Here is a 19,294-nt window from a genome sequence, read left to right on the forward strand (position 1 = left end):
CAGAGAGTACTGCTAGGAAGTTTGAAATGTGTCAGGGTAAGAACAAGTTAAATTTTTACATTGGTGTTGATGAAGATGGCAAAAATGCAAAGGAAACTTCTGATACAGACATTCTCCCTTTCCTGTGCCATATTTCCTATTTTAAGACTTTGTACCTATCTGCTCTCTGTGAGTTTAGACCCTTCAGGATTTGGGGATCCACAGTATTTCCTGCATCACACCAAATAACTTTGTAAACAACTTAGAAATATGTTTGGACAATGCCTCAGGAACTGTATCCAGAAAACCTGTAGGACTGTCTTTGGGAGGCATATTGTCTTCTTCTTGTTGCTGTTCAGTCACCCAGTAGTGTGTGACTCTTTGTGATCACATGGACTGCAGCACGTCAGGCCTCCCTGTCCCTCACCATCTACTGGAGTTTGCCCAAGTTCATGTTCATTGCATCTGTGATGCCATCCAGCCATCTCTTCCTCTGATGCCCTCTTCTCTTTCTGCCCTCAATCTTTCCCAGCATCAGGAACTTTTCTAATAAGTCGTCTGTTCATATCGGATGACCAGAATACTGGAGCTTCAGCTTCAGTATCAGGCCTTCCAATGAATATTCAGGGTTGATCTCCCTTAAGATTGACTGATTTGATCTCCTTGCTGCCCAGGGGAATTTCAGGAGTCTTCTCCACATTACAGTTCAAAGGCATCAGTTCTTTGGCATTCTCCCTTCTTTATAGTCCAGCTCTCACAACCATACATAACCACTGGGAAGACCATAGGCTTGACAATACAGACTTTTGTTGACAGAGTAATGTCTCTCCTTTTAAACACACTGTCTAGGTTTTTCATAGCTTTCCTACCAAGAAGCAATTGTCTTCTGATTTCATGGCTACAGTCACCAACTGCAGTGATTTTTGGAGCCCCCCAAAAAGAAATCTGTCACTGTTTCCACCTTTTCCCCTCTATATGCCATGCAGTGATGGGGCTGGATGCCATGATATTAGTTTTTTGTTTGTTTGTTAGTTTTAATATTACATCTTAAGCTGGAACTTTCATTTTCCTCCTTTACCCTCATCAAGAGGCTTTTCAATTTATCTTCACTTTCTGCCATTAGAGGGGTATCATCTGCATATCTGAGGCTGCTGATGTTTCTCCCACCTATCTTGATTCCAGCTTGTAGCTCATCCAGCCTAGCATTTCTCATGATGAGCTCAGCATATAGGTTAAATAAACAGGGTGACAGAAAACAGCCCTGTCATACTCTTTTATTGAACCAATCAGTTGTTCCATACAGGGTTCTAACCCACATACAGATTTCTCAGGAGACAGGTAAGATGGTCTGATATTCCCACCTCTCTAAGAGCTTTCTACAGCTTGTCATGATCCACGGTCTAACCCAGAGTTTTGGAATATGGGTGAGGAAAATTTTTACTCTATGGGCACATATGTGTAAATAAATTTAAGTAGATATAAACATGGAAAATATGTATATGTTGTTGTGCCTGTGAGTTGTCATGCATGAAAAACATGATATATACAAATAAAAATAATCAGTTTATAATTATATAGATATTTTGTTATAATTCTTATGATTCATTGATTTAACTGTTTTTAATGATTTCTGGTCCATTAAAGTAATATAAAGAAATTCAAACATAAGGCCAAAAATGTAGCATCCCCAAAGCTATAGATTTTAATAAGACCAAATTATTTATTTAAATAATTTTTAAGTCGCTGTGTCCATTTGGAGCACCAGAATTTCAGAACTGAAAAAATCAGGATTCATTTTCTTCAGACATCTATATTTTCTGAACAACTAAAGAGCCATGTTATGTTTAAAAGAATAACAAAATTACGTTGTGAGGATAATTATTAACAAATTCACACTTGGCAAGCCTAATTTTATTCAACAAATATTTGTGATCAACTAACTAGGAGAAAGGAATGGAAACCCACTTTAGTATTCTTGCCTTGAGAACCCCATGAACAGTATGGAAAGCCAAAAAGATATGACACTGAAATATGAACTCCCCAGGTTGGGAGGTGCCCAATATGCTACTGGAGATCAGTGGAGAAATAACTCCAGAAAGAATGAAGAGATGGAGCCAAAGCAAAAACAGCACCCAGTTGTGGATGTGACTGGTGATAGAAACAAGGTCTGATGCTGTAAGAGCAATATTGCATAGGAACCTGGAGTGTTAGGTCCAAGAATCAAGGCAAATTGGAAGTGGTCAAACAGGAGGTGGCAAGATTGAACATCAACCTTTTAGGAATCAGTGAACTGAAATGGACTGGAATGGGTGAATTTAACTCAGATGACATTTTATCTACTACTGTGGGCAAAAATCCCTTAGAAGAAATGGAGTAGCCATCATAGTCAACAAAAGAGTCCAAAATGCAGTAATTAAAGCAATCTCAAAATGACAGAATGATCTCTGCTCATTTCCAAAGCAAACCATTCAATATCACAGTAATCCAAGTCTATGCCCCAAACAATAATACTGAAGAAGCTGAAGCTGAATGTTGTTATGAAGACCTACAAGACCTTCTAGAACTAACACCCAAACCAGAAGTCCTCTTCATTATAGGGAATTGGAATACAAAAGTAGGAAGTCAAGAGCTACCTGGAGTAACAGACAAATTTGGCCTTGGAGTACAAAGCAAAGCAGGGCAAAGGCTAACAGAGTTTAACCAAAAGAACACACTGGTCAAGCAAACACCCTCTTCAAACAACACAAGAGAAGACTACATATGGACATCACCAGATGGTTAATACCAAAATCAGATTGATTACATTCTTTGTAGCCAAAGATGGAGAAGCTCTATACAGTCAGCAAAAACAAGACCAAGAGCTGACTGTGGCTCAGATCATGAACTCCTTATTGCCAAATTCAGACTTAAATTGAAGAAAGTAGGGAAAACCACTAGATTATTCAGGTATGACCTAAATCAAATCCCTTATGATTATACGGTGGACATGAGAAATAGATTCAAGGGATTAGAGCTGATACACAGAGTGCCTGAAGAACTAGGGACAAAGGTTCATGACATTGTACAGGAGGCAGGTATCAAGACCATCTCCAAGAAAAAGAAATGCAAAAAGATAAAATGGTTGTCTGAAGAGATCTTACAAATAGCTGAGAAAAGAAGACAAATAAAAGGCAAAGGAGAAAAGCAAAAATATACCCATTTGAATGCAGAGTTCCAAAGAATAGCAAGGAGAGATAAGAAAGCCTTCCTCAGTGATCAATACAAACAAATAAAGAAAAACAATAGAATGGGAAAGACTAGAGATCTCTTCAAGAAAAGTAGAGATACCAAGGGAATATTTCATGAAAAGATGAGCACAATAAAGGACAGAAATGGTATAGACCTAACAGAAGCAGAAGACATTAAGAAGAAGTGGCAAGAATACACAGAAGAACTATACAAAAAAGTTCTCCATGACCCAGATAATCGCGATGGTGTGATCACTCACCTAGAGCCAGACAACCTGGAATGCAAATTCAAGTGGACCTTAGGAAGCATCAATGAACAAAGCTGTTGGAATTGATGGAATTCCAGTTGAGCTATTTCAAATCCTAAAAGATGATGCTGTGAAAGTGCTGCACTCAGTATGCAAGCAGATTTGGAAAACTCAGCAGTGGCCACAGGACTGGAAAAGGTCAGTTTTCATTCTAATCCCAGAGAAAGGCAATGCCAAAGAATGTTCAAATGACCACACCATGGCACTCATCTCACATGTCAGCAAAGTAATGCTCAAAATTTTCCAAGATAGGCTTCAACAGTATAGGAACCATGAATTTCCAGATGTTTAACCTGGATTTAGAAAAGACAGAGCAACAAGAGATCAAATTGCCAACATCTACTGGATTATCAGAGAAGGCAATGGTATCCCACTCCAGTACTCTTGCCTGGAAAATCCCATGGACAGAGGAGCCTGGTAGGCTGTGGTCCATGGGGTCGCTGAGGGTCAGACATGACTGAGCGACTTCACTTTCACTTTTCATTTTCATGCATTGGTGAAGGAAATGGCAACCCACTCCAGTGTTCTTGCCTGGAGAATCCCAGGGATGGGGGAACCTGGTGGGCTGCCGTCTATGGGGTCACACAGAGTCGGACATGACTAAAGTGACTTAGCAGCAGCATTGGATCATCAAAAAAGCAAAGAGTTTCAGAAATACAACTATTTTTGTTTTGTTGACTATGCCAAACTTTTGACTGTGTGGATCACAACAAACTGTGGAAAATTCTTAAAGAGATGGGAATACCAGACCACCTGACCTACCTCTTGAGAATCTGTATGCAGGTCAAGAAGCAACAGTTAGACCTGGACATGGATCAACAGACTGGTTCCAAATCGGGAAAAGAGTATGCCAAGGCTGTACATTGTCACCCTGCTTATTTAACTTATATAAGGAGAACATCATGCATAATTCTGGGCTGTATGAAGCACAAGTTGGAATCAAGACTGTCAGGAGAAATATCAATAACAGCATATTTGTAGATGACACCACCCTTATGGCAGAAAACAAAGAAGAACTAAAGAGCCTCTTGATGAGAATGAGAGAGGAGTGTGAAAAAGTTGGCTTAAAACTCAATATTCAGAAAACTAAGATCATGGCATACGATCCCATCTCTTCATGCCAAATAGATGGGAAAATAATGGAAACAGTGAGATACTTTATTTTGGGGGGCTCCAAAATCACTGCAGATGGTGACTGTAGCCATGAAATTAAAAGACACTTGCTCCTTAGAAGTAAAGCTATGACCAACCTAGACAGCATATTAAAAAAAAAAAAGACATTATTTTACCAACAAATGTACATCTAGTCAAAGCTATGGTTTTCCCAGTAGTCATGTATGGATGTGAAATTTCGACTATAAAGAAAGTTGAGCACTGAAGTATTGATGCTTTTGAACTGTGGTGTTGGAGAAGACTCTTGACAGTCCCTTGGACTGCCAGGAGATCAACCAGTCCATCCTAAAGGAAATCAATCCTGAATATTCATTGGAAGGATTTATGTTGAAGCTGAAACTCCAATACTTTGGCCACCTTATGGGAAGAACTGACTCACTGGAAAAGACCCTGATGCTGGGAAAGATTGAAGGCAGGAAGAAAAGGGGACGACAGAGGATGAGATGGTTGGATGGCATCACCAACTCTTTGGACATGAGTATAAGTAGGCTCCAGGAGTTTGTGATGGACACTGAAGCCTGGTGTGCTGCAGTCCATGGGGTCACAAAGATTCGGACATGACTGAGTGACTCAACTGAACTGCTGCTGCTGCTGCTGGTAAGTCGCTGTAGTCGTGTCTGACTCTGTGCCACCCCATGGACCGCAGCCCACCAGGCTCCCCTGTCCCTGGGATTCTGCAGGCAAGAACACTGGAGTGGGTTGCCATTTCCTTCTCCAATGCATGAAAGTGAAAAGTGAAAGTGAAGTCGCTCAGTCGTGTCCAACTCCCAGAGACCCCATGGACTGCAGCCTACCAGGCTTCTCTGTCCATGGGACTTTCCAGGCAAGAGTACTGGAGTGGGGTGCCATTGCCTTCTCCGCAACTGAAATGCACTAGGTGCTAAACTCAAAGCTGGAGTTTCAGTGGTTAACTTACACATCTTCTGGCATGCAATTGAAAGTTTAATAAGAAGTATAAATGTAACTTTAATTATAAATTTAATCATAATTATAAATATATATCAATAAAACTGTGGCTGTAATTTTGGTTATAATTATTCCTATAATGATAGCATTTATTTTTTATTTATTTTAATTTAATTTTATTTTATTTTTAAACCTGAAACACTGTATTAGTTTTGCCAAACATAAAAACGAATCCGCCACAGGTATACATACGCTCCCCATCCTGAACCCTCCTCCCTCCTCCCTCCCCACACCATCCCTCTGGGTCGTCTCAGTGCACCAGCCCCAAGCATCCAGTATCGTGCATCGAACCTGGACTGGCAACTCGTTTCATACATGATATTACACATGTTTCAATGCCATTCTCCCAAATCTTCCCACCCTCTCCCTCTCCAACAGAGTCCATAAGACTGTTCTATACTAACACATATATATGACATTTAGAAAGATGGTAACAATAACCCTATGTACGAGACAGCAAAAGAGACACTGATGTATAGAATGATAGCATTTACTATTTAAAACTATTCTTTCGAATCATCCCACCATCACCTTCTCCCACAGAGTCCAAAAAGCAGTTTATACATCTGTGTTTCCTTTGCTGTCTTGCATCGTTAGCATATTTCTAAATTCCATATACATATGTTAGTTTACTGTATTGGTGTTTTCTTTCTGACTTAGTTCACTCTGTATAATAGGTTCCAGTTTCATCCACCTTATTAGAACTGATTCAAATGTATTCTTTTTAATGGCCGAGTAATAGTCCATTGTGTATTCGATTTAATGAGATGAGAGAATGACGATGATTTCAGAGAATGGCATGATTTGAGAGAATAGAATTGAAACATATATATTATCATATGTGAAACAGATTGCCGGTCCTGGTTTGATGCATGAGACAGGGTGCTCAGGGCTGGTGCACTGGGATGACCCTGAAGGAAGGGATGGGGAGGGAGGTGGGAGGGGGGTCAGGATGGGGAACACATGTACACTCATGGCTGATTCATGTCAATGTATGGCAAAAATCACTACAATATTGTAAAGTAATTAGCCTCCAATTAAAATAAATAATTTTTTTAAAGAAAAAAAATCTATTTACAACTATCAGTAAAGGATGTACAGAAGATTCTTGTGCCTGTTGTCTCTCAGGAGGAACCAGAGATAATCCTTAATAATGGGATAAGGGCACATTCTAGTTAGGAAGATTTCTGTTTAAAAAGGATTTTCTCCCAAAGATGGTGAGTTCTCTTCTATATACTTTATCATCTTATCCCATATGTCGGTGAGTAAATATTGACTTCTTATTCAGAAGTCTCATTACTAAGCATGGATGACTTTTGAAGTGAAGTTATAGTTGCTTAGTGGTGTCTGACTCTATACAACCCCATGGACTATACAGTCCATGGAATTCTCCATGCCAGAATACTAGAGTGGATAGCCTATCCCTTCTCCAGTGGATCTTCCCAACCCAGGAATTGAACCGAGGTCTCTTGCATTGCAGGTGGATACTTTACCAACTGAGCTATCAGGGAGCCCCTTAGGATGACTTTTAGGCCTTCCTTGTTTAATTCTGTGAGTAACTCCATGAGATACTATGTAATAATCTCAGATCAGAGTATATCTAGGGTCTCTGTGGTAATGACAGTGTGATTTTAGTGTTAACTACTTCCTGTGTGAGTAGGGTATAAAAAAACTCCTTTTGGAAAGAGAAGAACCATGTCCTACCTAAAGGCAGAACTGAAAACTAATTTCCTTGAGTAGCAGAGAGATGCCTCCTGTGTAACACTACTAAAAGTCATTTAGTAGTATTAATTTGGATGGTATTTTCAATAATCCTGCTGCTGCTAAGTTGCTTCAATCGTGTCCGACTCTGTGTGACCCCATAGATGGCAGCCTACCAGGCTCCCCTGTCCCTGGGATTCTCCAGGCAAGAATACTGGAGTGGGTTGCCATTGCCTTCTCCATTTTCAATAATGGTTTCATTCCAAACATTATTGAGGGTCACATGTACAGTCTGGCTTTATTTTAGGCTTCATAAACACAATTTTACATGCTTACCACCTCTGAAAAAGAAGACAGGTTTCAGGTAAATTAGCAAAACATTAGTTCATGTATCTTTAAAGTAAAAGCTTAATTATCACAGAAGAATACATATTGAAAGATCTATTTGCTTCCAAGACAAAACATCAAATAAAGGAGGAAGCTGATAAATGTAATGACTGAAAGTCATGAGTTGACAGTGACTAAAGTTAGAAAGAAGGAAAAAAAATCATAATAATGACTTTCAGTTTAAAGATGTTTTTACATAGCATGCTCTTCAATACAAAGAGCAAGAGAATATGTGAAATGTTGCAAGAAAAAAATATGGAAACACAAGAGAGAGACCACACTGTATGGAGGCAGTCAGGAAAGCTGAGATAAGTTTAGAGGAACAAACCTATCGAGTAAAAGAGAAACATGAATAAAACCTGAAGCAGGAAATTAAGACTATAAACAGTAGCAATGAATGGTACAGTTTACATGGGATTTTATAGATTATATAAATAATAGGATGCTGCTATTAAAAGTGATACCAGTGAAATATGTCAGGAACATTTACTTCAGATTATTTATAGGCATGAATGCCTGACTAAAGAATTCTCCAGGCCAGAATACTGGAGTGGGTAGCCTTTCCCTTCTCCAGGGTGTCTTCCCAATCCAGGGATCAAACCCAGATCTCCCTCATTGAAGGTGGATTCTTTACCAGCTGGGCCATAAAGAAAGCCCAAGAATGCTGGTGTGGGTCACCTTTCCCTCTCCAGTTGATCTTCCCCACCCAGAAATCGAACCAGGGTCTCCTGGATTGCAGGTGGATTCTCTACCAACTGAGCTAATGGAGCTTTAACACTGCACAAAACAGTTTGCAAATCACTTCTATAGGTAATCTGAAGTTTTTGCATGGCATCATGTGCAAGAAAATTTACTACAATTAATGAAATTAAAACATAGATGTTCTAAGGCCAGTAAGCAAAGAGAAATTCCTAATGGACTTTATACCTTTTTTTCAAATGGACTAATTGTACCTGCTGATAGGCCAGCCACTTCTCAAATATCTGCTTTATAAAGTCACAGCAATGACAAAAGCTCATTCTCTGAGAATTTGATACTTAATTTTTTTGAGGAAGAGAGTATAATTTAAGAGAAACCCGTGCAAATAATGATTTAAAATCTGTATGCTTTCATTTATAATATGACTGTAATTCTATCTGGGCCTTTTCTTTCCTGGCTCCCAATCAGCCTTGCAGTGGATTCCATTTTATACCCTCCCAGGATGGCACATATCTGAATATGTCTCCCTCAAAGCACAGAGAGCTCTCAGAGACAGTAAAAGTTCCAGAGAACTAGAAAGTACACTCCTCTTACTGCATACTGCCCACTTTCTCGGTTTCCATTTTATTCTCTCTGAGACATTAGCACTGAGAATTTATTTCACAACTGCAAAAAACTGTAATTGTTAATAAGAGCTATTCATGGCACCATGTTACAAGTTCTTCAGAGGCTAACCATTAACTCAATATGATGAAACATTCCAAAAATTCATTCAGCACACAAAATGCACATAAATTAGAAAATCTTCTTCTTATTATATAGAGGCAGCAGAAGGCAAGGGAACATTGCTACAAAAAAAGACAATAGTCCAGAGAATTAGGAATATAAACCAGGGTTTTGTAGCAGATGTGGGAATAAGATATTGGGCAGAGTTATATACCCAAGGAAGACTGGACAGATTTAATGATGGATGAGACATGAGATGAAAAAGGAAAATGGATGGCTCAGAGGCTGCCAACCCTAATGTCTTTAAGATAGTGATGTCACCTTTACAAAAAAGAAATTCAAGACGGCAAGAATGTTGGTACAAAAGGCAAGTTTAGTTTTAAATATGTAGATGACTTTGAAGTGCTGATGAGAAGTCCAAGTAGATATTTCTTTCAAAAAATGGGAAATAGGAATTAGACTTCTTAAGGTAAAGTAAGAATGAGATTTACCTCCTGAGAATTTCACTTCAGGAAAGACATTGAATGACCTCCATTTGGATCCTCTAAATAAGGACTCTATGACTCATGGTTCTAATCCATTTATATTGCTTAATTCATATTTTCATATCTACTTTCCAAAGTAAAACATTCAAATCATCACTTTAAACATAACTTAGAAAGAATTTTAATTTAGTGCTTGGAAGGAATAATGTGCACTGAACATTGAAGTCTCTCTCAAAAGAGCTATGAGAACTAAGGAAATGCATGCTTTGGAGACACTAGAGAAAATTGAGTTTTTTACTTGCTAAGGTGGAGTGCACAGTATTGGGGAAAACACGTATCAGCTTAGCAGCACAGTGGTAGTAAATGCTTTACTCAGACTCCCAGCGCTTTAGCATCCAATCAGCCCAGACAGCAAATTTTCAGGAATTTTCTAGATCCTTTCCAATTAAATTCTCCACCTTAATCTAAGAAAATGTTTATATTTCTCCACATCTGCAGATTCAGGACTTTTGACTCTTTAATACTAGATCTTGGAAATGGTAGGGAACAAGTAGTCTCTGGCTTAGAAGGCTTCTGTGCTATCATCAAACTTCATTTACTGATACTGATTTTTAGATGGATTCCTGTCCCATAGAGTGATGAAAATCTGAACTCAGTAACTGGGTGCTAGTCTCTTGCTTGCCTCTTAGATTATTGATATCTGTGATTAGTCTTTGACATATTGGATTCTTATAATAGTGGCCTTACTGCCACCTTCTTCAAAATTTTGAGAAAATGAGATTAAATAATATTTGAGTTTCTATTTAGGTGTTTTTTGCAGCCACAGTATATTTCTGAACCCTTTACAGAGAGTTGGCCAGATTTCAGGTTCATCTGGAGAAAAAAAGCCTTGGCAATAACCTGAATCTACTCTGGAACACTACTTCTCAAATTTCTGTGGTAAGAGATGAGTTTTGTTTACTTTCCAACCCATCACAGATTGATACTTTTACAAAATACTCTGTTCAACAAGTCCACTAATCACATGCTTGAATGACATGGCAAGGTCAATTCGCAATACACATTTCTAAAAATTATTCTCAATTTCTAGAGTAACTTCATTGTGTATGAGTAACAAACATTTTTTTGGATTACACCAGTCCATGGGCCAATATTTGAATAACATTGCTATAATGTATGCAAATGTATTGAAGTTCTGGCAATCTCCCTAGTGATTTAAAGGGTGAATAACAATAAATTACATCTAAGATCACTCAAAGCTATTAAGATTAACCATATGATTGAATGTCATTGTTTAGCCACTCCATTCCTCTTTGGATCCTTAGTATTCAGTATTTTTTGAATAAAATAAAATAATAAACAGTAATTATACCATACTCTGTATACTGTGTGCTTACTAGACATCATGGAGCAAGATAAGCAGCTATTGTATTTAATTCTCACATCAATATGAAGTAAGTAATTTACAGATGAAGACTTGCAGTCCAGTGAGGTTAATTATCTTTTCAAAGTCACATAACCTCACTACTACATGGTAAAAACCAGCCAGAACTGTGGCATCTCCTCAAATAAAAATTAATTAGATCACAACCTTGTATCTCCTCCAACTTGAGAATATACTCTGGGTATTGCACACGATTCATAGTTATTAAGTCTCTTGTAACAAATTATTGCAGCCTCAAATTCCAACTGTAGGTCATCATACTATTTTCTTCTACATACTCATTTTAAGTAGTAGGCTGGTACTGACTTTGCAACATAACCAAATACACAAGACTGCAGAAAATGCAAGAGTCCCATGTGCCCATATCAGTCATGAACAATCATGGAGCAAGGAAGAAAGAAGAGTAAAATTAATCTCACTTAGATTTCCATAATTTCCCTTAAAAAGACAGAAGCAGATTATGCAGTATTTTATAGTAGTTTTAAATTTTGACAATGCATTCTTATTTCCTCAAAATGTGCTGAGCAGGATTATTCCTTTTAATAGTTGATAAAGAATGAGACCCTTAATTTTGTGAACTTCCCTCATAGAAAACATTCATTATAGTGAGAATGAGACTGCTTTTTGTTCTGCTTCACACCTCCCTAATTATGGAATAAAACTCTGCAATAGTCTGGACCCCTGTGGTAAATAACAAAGTTTTAGCAGTGAAGTGAAAACGATGAAAACATTTCACTCCCCAAATTCTGTCAGGGAACACTGGGAGGATATTCACAACTAACAAAATGTGTGCATGTTTGCCAAGGTTGACATTATTCTGCTGGTGTTTTCATAGACTCATAAAATCACATTTTTAACTTGTTGACACTGATTGTCCGGTCTCCTACAGACATTTAATAGAAATAAAACATTTAAAAGCATCAGTGTGTTCAGGTAATTCTACACATTGCATTCATCTTCGTTAAGGGTTTCATAGAGCAATTTCAAACTTAAGGTTCATCAAACCAACCATGTGTATTTTAAATATTTTACAGGTAGATGGCCTCCTGTATTTATAATAGTTGTTGGCAGACTTGCAGTTCACAACAGATGTGGGTGATAAGTGTTATGCTGACACATGCAATCAATCTGTGAAACAGTGATGCAAGGACAAAGGGACATGGACATGCAGTCAGTACTTGGCAATCACGGAAAAACTATTTTATCTTTTAGATTTTGTCACTTCCTTCTGCTGGGAGGTAAATTGGAGAATAATGATGTGTATGGAATGGCCACTAACTCACTGAAATCCAGTTACCAAGAATTAGGATAGGAGTCCAGGAAGTTATGCTAAGGTGTGCAATTACATGTGCATATATTATTATGCTCATTAATATTGACTCCTCCCTTTTCTCTGCCTTATTGCCAAGCCTCTCCACATTCTTCTCCTCTGTGCCAATATTTTCTTTTTTAGTATGCTTGGCATCCTTTCTGGTTTGGGACATCACAGTTGCATTTAGATTTCCAACTACCTCTCATAAAAATGCAAACTATCTTCTTAAGAAAGTCCTTAATATAATGTACATGTATATACACATTCATGTATGATACAATGTGAATCACATTTAAAGATCTGCACTCCTATTTTTGTTGTTTAAAAATATATCTACAGATTCTTTGATGCTCTCCTTTTTAAGCACTCTTCATAATTCCCTTCCCCTTAAATGTAGACTATGTTTACTGATTCTCTCTTAACAAGTAGAATGCAGAAGAAGAGAGAATGTGTGATGTTCAAGTTTAAGACATAAATGACACCATGTCTTTCTGCTCACTCTCTTTCTTGGATGCCAGTTGCCATGTCAGGAGGGCACTTAAGTAGGCCTATGGAATAGCACAGAAACAAGTATCCAGTGGAAAATACTGAGCAAGGTACTGAGGGCTTAACCTAATAGCCATGTAGATTATTACTATCTTGGAAGCAAATTCTCCAGCCCTTGTCAAACTTCAGATTACAGCATCCTTGGCCAAACATAAGAGATTCTGAGTTGGAATTACCCAGCCAGGCCACTCTTGGATACTTGACTCTCAGACAATGTATGAGAAAATCAAGTTTCTTGTTTTAAGCTGAGATAATAAATTCTGAGGGAATTTGTCTTGCAGTAAAAGATAATTAGTGGGACACGCTTATTTACAGAATTGGACTGGACAGTACCTGAGTCTGTTTCATCCACGGTGGCTAAGCCATTATGATGCACTTAACAAAACAAGAAGAGATGCAAAGTTGATGGTAAGTGTTGCTGACACTAAAACTTGCCCAGACATATGTCCCAGATACTGCTTCCAGTGACAATTTATTTTTGTAAATTATTATACACTTAGTGGAATTCCATGCCTAAGTATGAATACTAGAATATGTGTCATTCTGTACTGTAGCTATTGTATCTTGAACATATACTATACACCAGTTCAGTTCACTTCAGTTGCTCAGTCGTGTCCGACTCTTTGCGACCCCATGGACCACAGCACGCCAGCACTTCCCTGTCCATCACCAACTCCCAGAGTTTACTCAAACTCATCTCCACTGAGTCCGTGATGCCATCCAACCATCTCATCCTCTGAGATAAGGATGAGAAGAGTCGTCCCCTTCTCCTCCTGCCTTTAATCTTTCCCAGCATCAGGGTTAGTATCTATTCTAAATTTTGGGGTTTCTCCAGAGGCTCAGCTAGTAAAGAACTTGCCTGCCAATGCAGGAGATGTGAGATGCGGGTTTTATCTCTGGGTCAGGAAGATCCCCTGGAGAAGGAAATGGCAACTCGCTTCAGTATTCTTGCTTGCAGAATCCCATGGACAGAGGTGCCTGGCAGACCACAGTCCATGGGGACGCAAAGAGCCGGACACAACTTAGTGCATGCACACACGCACATTCTAGATATCATTTCTCCAAAGGCAAATAAAACTGAGCTCCTGCATAGAAAGATGGTTTACTTAAGGGATGTGGAAATCCGGCCAAAGTATTTCTGCTTAGAAAATGCAAAATATAATTGGTATGTTGTTGTTCAGTTGCTCAGTCATGACCAACTCTTTGCAACCCCAAGGACTACAGCATACCAAGATTCCTTGTCCATCACCAACTCCCGGAACTTGCTCAAACTCATGTCCATTGAGTCGGTGATGCCATCCAATCATCTCATCCTCTGTCGTCTCCTTCCCCTTTTACCTTCAATCTTTCCAAGCATCAGGGTCTTTTTCAGTGAGTGAGTTCTTCACATCAGGTGCCCAAAGTATTGGAGTTTCAACTTCAACATCAGTCTTTCCAATAAATATTCACGACTGATTTCCTTTAGGATGGACTGGTTGGATCTCGTTGCAGTCCAAGGGATTCTCAAGAGTCTTCTCTAACACAACAGTTCAAAAATATCAGTTCTTTGGTGCTCAGTCTTCTTTATGGTCCAACTCTCACATCCATGCATGACTACTGGAAAAACTATAGATTTAACTAGACAGACCTTTGTCAACAAAGTGATGCTCTGTTTTTTTTAAACACACTGTCTAGGTTTGTCAGAGCTTTTCTTCCAACAAGCCAGTGTCTTTGAATTTCATGGCCTCAGTCACAGTCCGCAGTGATTTTGGAGCCCAAGAAAATAAAGTCTGTCACTGTTTCCATTGTTTCCCCATCTGTTTGCCATGGAGTAATGGGAAAGGATGCCATGATCTTAATTCTTTGAATGTTGAGTTTTAAGCCAGCTTTTTCACTCTCCTCTTTCACCTTATTCAAGAGGTTCTTTAGCCTATAAAGAGATATAAGAGCTATAAGAGCTGTAAAACTATAAAACTCTTAGAGGAAAATATAGGCAGAACACTTGATGACATAAATCAAAGAGACATCCTCTATGACACACCTCCTAGAGTAATGGAAATAAAAACAAAAGTAAACAAATGGTATCTGATTAAACTTAAAACTTTTGCAAAGCAAAGGAAACTGTAAGCAAGGTGGAAAGACAACCCTCAGAATGGGAGAAAATAATAGCTGATGAAACAACTGAAAAAGGGTTACTTTTCCAAAACCAGCTTATATAACTCAATACCAGAAAAACAAACAGTCCAATCAAAAAGTGAGAAAAAGACCTAAACAGATATTTCTCCAAAGAATACATACAGATGGCTAACAAACACATGAGAAGATGCTCAACATTGCTCATTATTCAGTTCAGTCACTCAGTCACGTCTAACTCTTTGCAACCCCATGGACTGCAGCATGCCAGGTCTCCCTGTCTATCATTAGCTCCCAAAGTTTACTCAAACTCATGTTCATTGAGTTTTTATTATTATAGAAATGTAAATCAAAACTACAATGTGATATCTCCTCACACCAGTAAAAATGGTCATCATCAAAAAGTCTATGAACAATAAATGCTGGAGAGGGTGTGAAGAAAAGAGAACACTCTTGCACTGTTGGTGGAAATGTAAATTGATACAGCCACTATGGAAGACAGTATTGAGATTCCTTAAAAAACTGGGAATAAAACCACCATATGACCCAGCAATCCCACTCCTAGGCATATACCCTGAAGAAACCAAAATTGAAAAAGACACATGTATCCCATTGTTCATTGCAGCACTGTTTACAATAGCTAGAACATGGAAGCAACTTAGATGTCCATTGACAGATGAATGGATAAAGAAATTGTAGTACATGTACACAAAGGAATATTACTCAGCCATAAAAGGAACACATCTGAGTCAGTTCTAACGCGATGGATGAACCTAGAGCTTATACAGGGTGAAGTTAAGTCAGAAAGAGAAAGATAAATATTGTATTCTAATGCATATATACAGAATCTAGAAAAGTGGTACTGAAGAATTTATTTACAGGGCAGCAATGAAGAAAAAGACATAGAGAATAGACTTATGGCCATTGGGAGAGGGGAAGAGAGGGTGAGATGTATGAAATGAGTAACATGGAAACTTACATTACCATATGTAAAATAGAAAGCCAATGGGAATTTGCTGTATGGCTCAGGAAACTCAAACAGGGGCTCTGTATCAATCTAGAGGGATGGGATGGAGAGGGAGATGTGAGGGAGATTCACAAGGGAGGGGATATATGTATACCTATGGCTGATTAATATTGGGTTTGACAGAAAACAACAAAATTTTGTAAAGCAATTATCCTTCAATTAAAAAATAAATAAATTTTAAAAAGAGGCTCTTTAGTTCCTCTTTGCTTTCTTCCATAAGGGTGGTGTCATCTGTAGATCTAAGGTTCTTGATATTTCCCCTGGCAATCTTTGATTCTTGCTTGTGCTTCATCCAGCCCAGAATTCCTCATGATGTACTCTGCATATAAGTTTAAAAAGCAGGATGACAATATAGAGCCTTGACATATACCTTTCCCAATTTGGAACCCATCCATTGTTCCATGTCCAGTTCTAACTGTTGCTTCTTGATCTGCAAACAGGTTCCTCAGGAGACAGGTCAGGTGGTCTGGTATTCCCATCTCTTGAAGAATTTTCCACAGTTTGTTGTGATCTACACAGTCAAAGGCATTAATGTAGCCAATGAAGCAGAAGTAGATGTTTTTCTGGAATTCTCTTGTTTTTTTTTTCTATGATCCAACAGATGTAGGCAATTTGATCTCTAGTTCCTCTGCCTTTTCTAAATCCACCCTAACATCTGAAAGTTCTCAGTTCACATACTGTTGAAGCCTAGTAAGGAGAATTTTAAGCATTACTTTGGTAGCATGTGAAATGAGGGCAATTGAGTGCAATAATTTGTATGGAATGTACAATAGCTAGCTAAATTGAAAAACTTAATGAGAAAACTGGATCTGTGCATGTGTGTATGGGTGTGTGCATGTACAGAATCCTTTATGTTCTGTGATCCATCTACTTTGTCATTTCCTATTTCTACTGTGTCATTTCCTATTTCCTGTGGATGTGATGTTGCAATGTCTCCAGTGTAGAAACAAGAGTGATGAAGCAACATGAACAAAAGACTAGAGGTCTTATATGCCAACTATTCTCCAATTCTACCTTTGACTAGTTAGATATTTTTTGGGAGAATCATGAGTGTGTCTAGAAAATCTTTATTCAATAATGCCGTGATCCTTTTCTCTCTCTCTCAAAGTGTTATGGTTGAGCAGGGAAGGGTACAATTACTCATAATATCACCTAGTGTTCCGATTTCAGGGCTCCCTACTTGCCTAAAAGTAAAGTGCAGTTGTTCATAAATCTCTATATTTTAAAGTATGCCTCTGTATTGTCTCTTGTGTCCGACTACCTCCATGTTTTCTGTTAATACTCGTGTGTACAGTTTCTTCTCTCTCCTTTTTTCCACTCTCAAGAAGAATCTCATGGGGTACAAAAGTTAACTGAATTGTGCAGATATGCCCTTCTCTACAACCTTACCCAATACCATGACAAATGCTGACAGTAATCATAAACTGGATTTCTCATCCTCAGTTTTCTATCTTTAAAATGGGGTCATGTTCCCTGTGAGTCAATCATTACTAAAGTTAAATATTCATTGTAAGTTTTCCTTATTCCTAAAACTGTGCTATGATAGTATGAAAAATCTAATTTGTCCTCTGTGCAGTTGTGTCTCCATCTGTGAAATGTGAGTAATGCTCCTGGTGTCCATCATGCTAATTAATGTGTTCCTGAAAACTGCTCTCAGATTTGCATTTCATGTTTACTATTTACATACACTTATACATTCCCTTGTGGCTCAGCTGGTAAAGAATCTGACTGCAATGCAAGAGACCTGGGTTCGATCCCTGGTTCAGAAGATCCCCTGGAGAAGGGAAAGGCTGCCCACTCCAGTATTCTGGCCTGGAGAATTTCATGGAGTGTACAGTCCATGGGGTCGTAAAGAATCTGACATGACTGAGTGACTTTCAGTTTCATACATATTTTGCATAATTGCCATCATAATAAGAAAAAAGCTTTGTACACAGTTATGCATCATATTTTCCTCATAGTCTGTATTCTCTTAATTACGATTCATTAGATTAATAAGATTTTTGTATTTCACATGAAGTGAAAGACACCTCACCAACTAGTGACCCAATTCTCAAGAATAAACAGTCAAATGTTAAAATATAATGAGGCATAACAACTTGAAAATAAGAAACCATAAAGTTTATAACAAAAAAAATGACTATTGTGATTTCTTTATAAAATAAACTAACAGAGTCTCAAAAGAAATCTGCCCTGCAGATAATTATATGCACGGAAGTTAAGTAAGGGAATAACAGAGGCCAGGCTGAAGTTGTTGTTCTATCAGGCCAAAAGAGACTAAGGGAATAGTCAGTGCACAATGGGCAGGAATCAACAAATTTGCAAATTATGCCTGAATGCCTCACATGCCCACCTCTGACAAGACATGACAAATATTCAATATTGAGTTACTTTTTCCTATGGGGAAATCATTCATTTGCTTGATATACTCTCCCACAAAGGGGGCCGTCTGTTATTTCACCTCTTCAATTTAAAAATTTGTAGTGAAATTAAATTCTATTACTTATTGTGGATGTGTACCAACTTAAATTGCCATTAATCACAAAGGCAGATAATACAAAGGAATAATTTCAATGCTTAGTCTTTGGGGATTGAAAAGAAGTAGGAAATCAAATGCACAACTGGAAAGAATAGGGATGAGGCAATGACAAGAACAGTAGAACCATGTATTTTGAGACCTTTTATGTTAAAAGTTTTAATAAATTACTCTGTAATTCAGAGCATATGTTATTGAATTTGTAAGATATTATTTCGGGAACAAAGGCAGAATTTGATTATGCAATGCAGTGTTAGTTCTATATCTGACACTATTGTTGGCAAAATTTTTTTTAACTTAATAAGAAAAATGATCAAATTGGACTTATGACTAAGTGATGTTTTCATTTAGAGTTTTTCACTTTATCTTTTGGTCTTACTTGATCATGTTGAAATGGAAAAGTGCTTGACTGGAAAAGCTTTGTATTATTGAGGACCTGGGGTTCACCACCTGCTCTCTGCATGTTACGCTTTTAAAACATGTCCACAAATTCTTTTATACTCTTCCCATCAGAAGAGATTTATAACCCCTCCCTTTGAAAATGGACAAGTTTTTTGATGGTTTAGAGAACTAGAGAAAGGCAGTGCAGTTTCTTTGTTTGTTTATTGAGTACTCATTGTTGAAAGTTTTACTGCCATGTAAGCATTTTGTATTGTCATGCTGACA

The sequence above is a fragment of the Bubalus kerabau genome, chromosome 11, assembly GCF_029407905.1.
Source record: "Bubalus kerabau isolate K-KA32 ecotype Philippines breed swamp buffalo chromosome 11, PCC_UOA_SB_1v2, whole genome shotgun sequence".
Taxonomy (NCBI): Eukaryota; Metazoa; Chordata; class Mammalia; order Artiodactyla; family Bovidae; genus Bubalus; species Bubalus kerabau.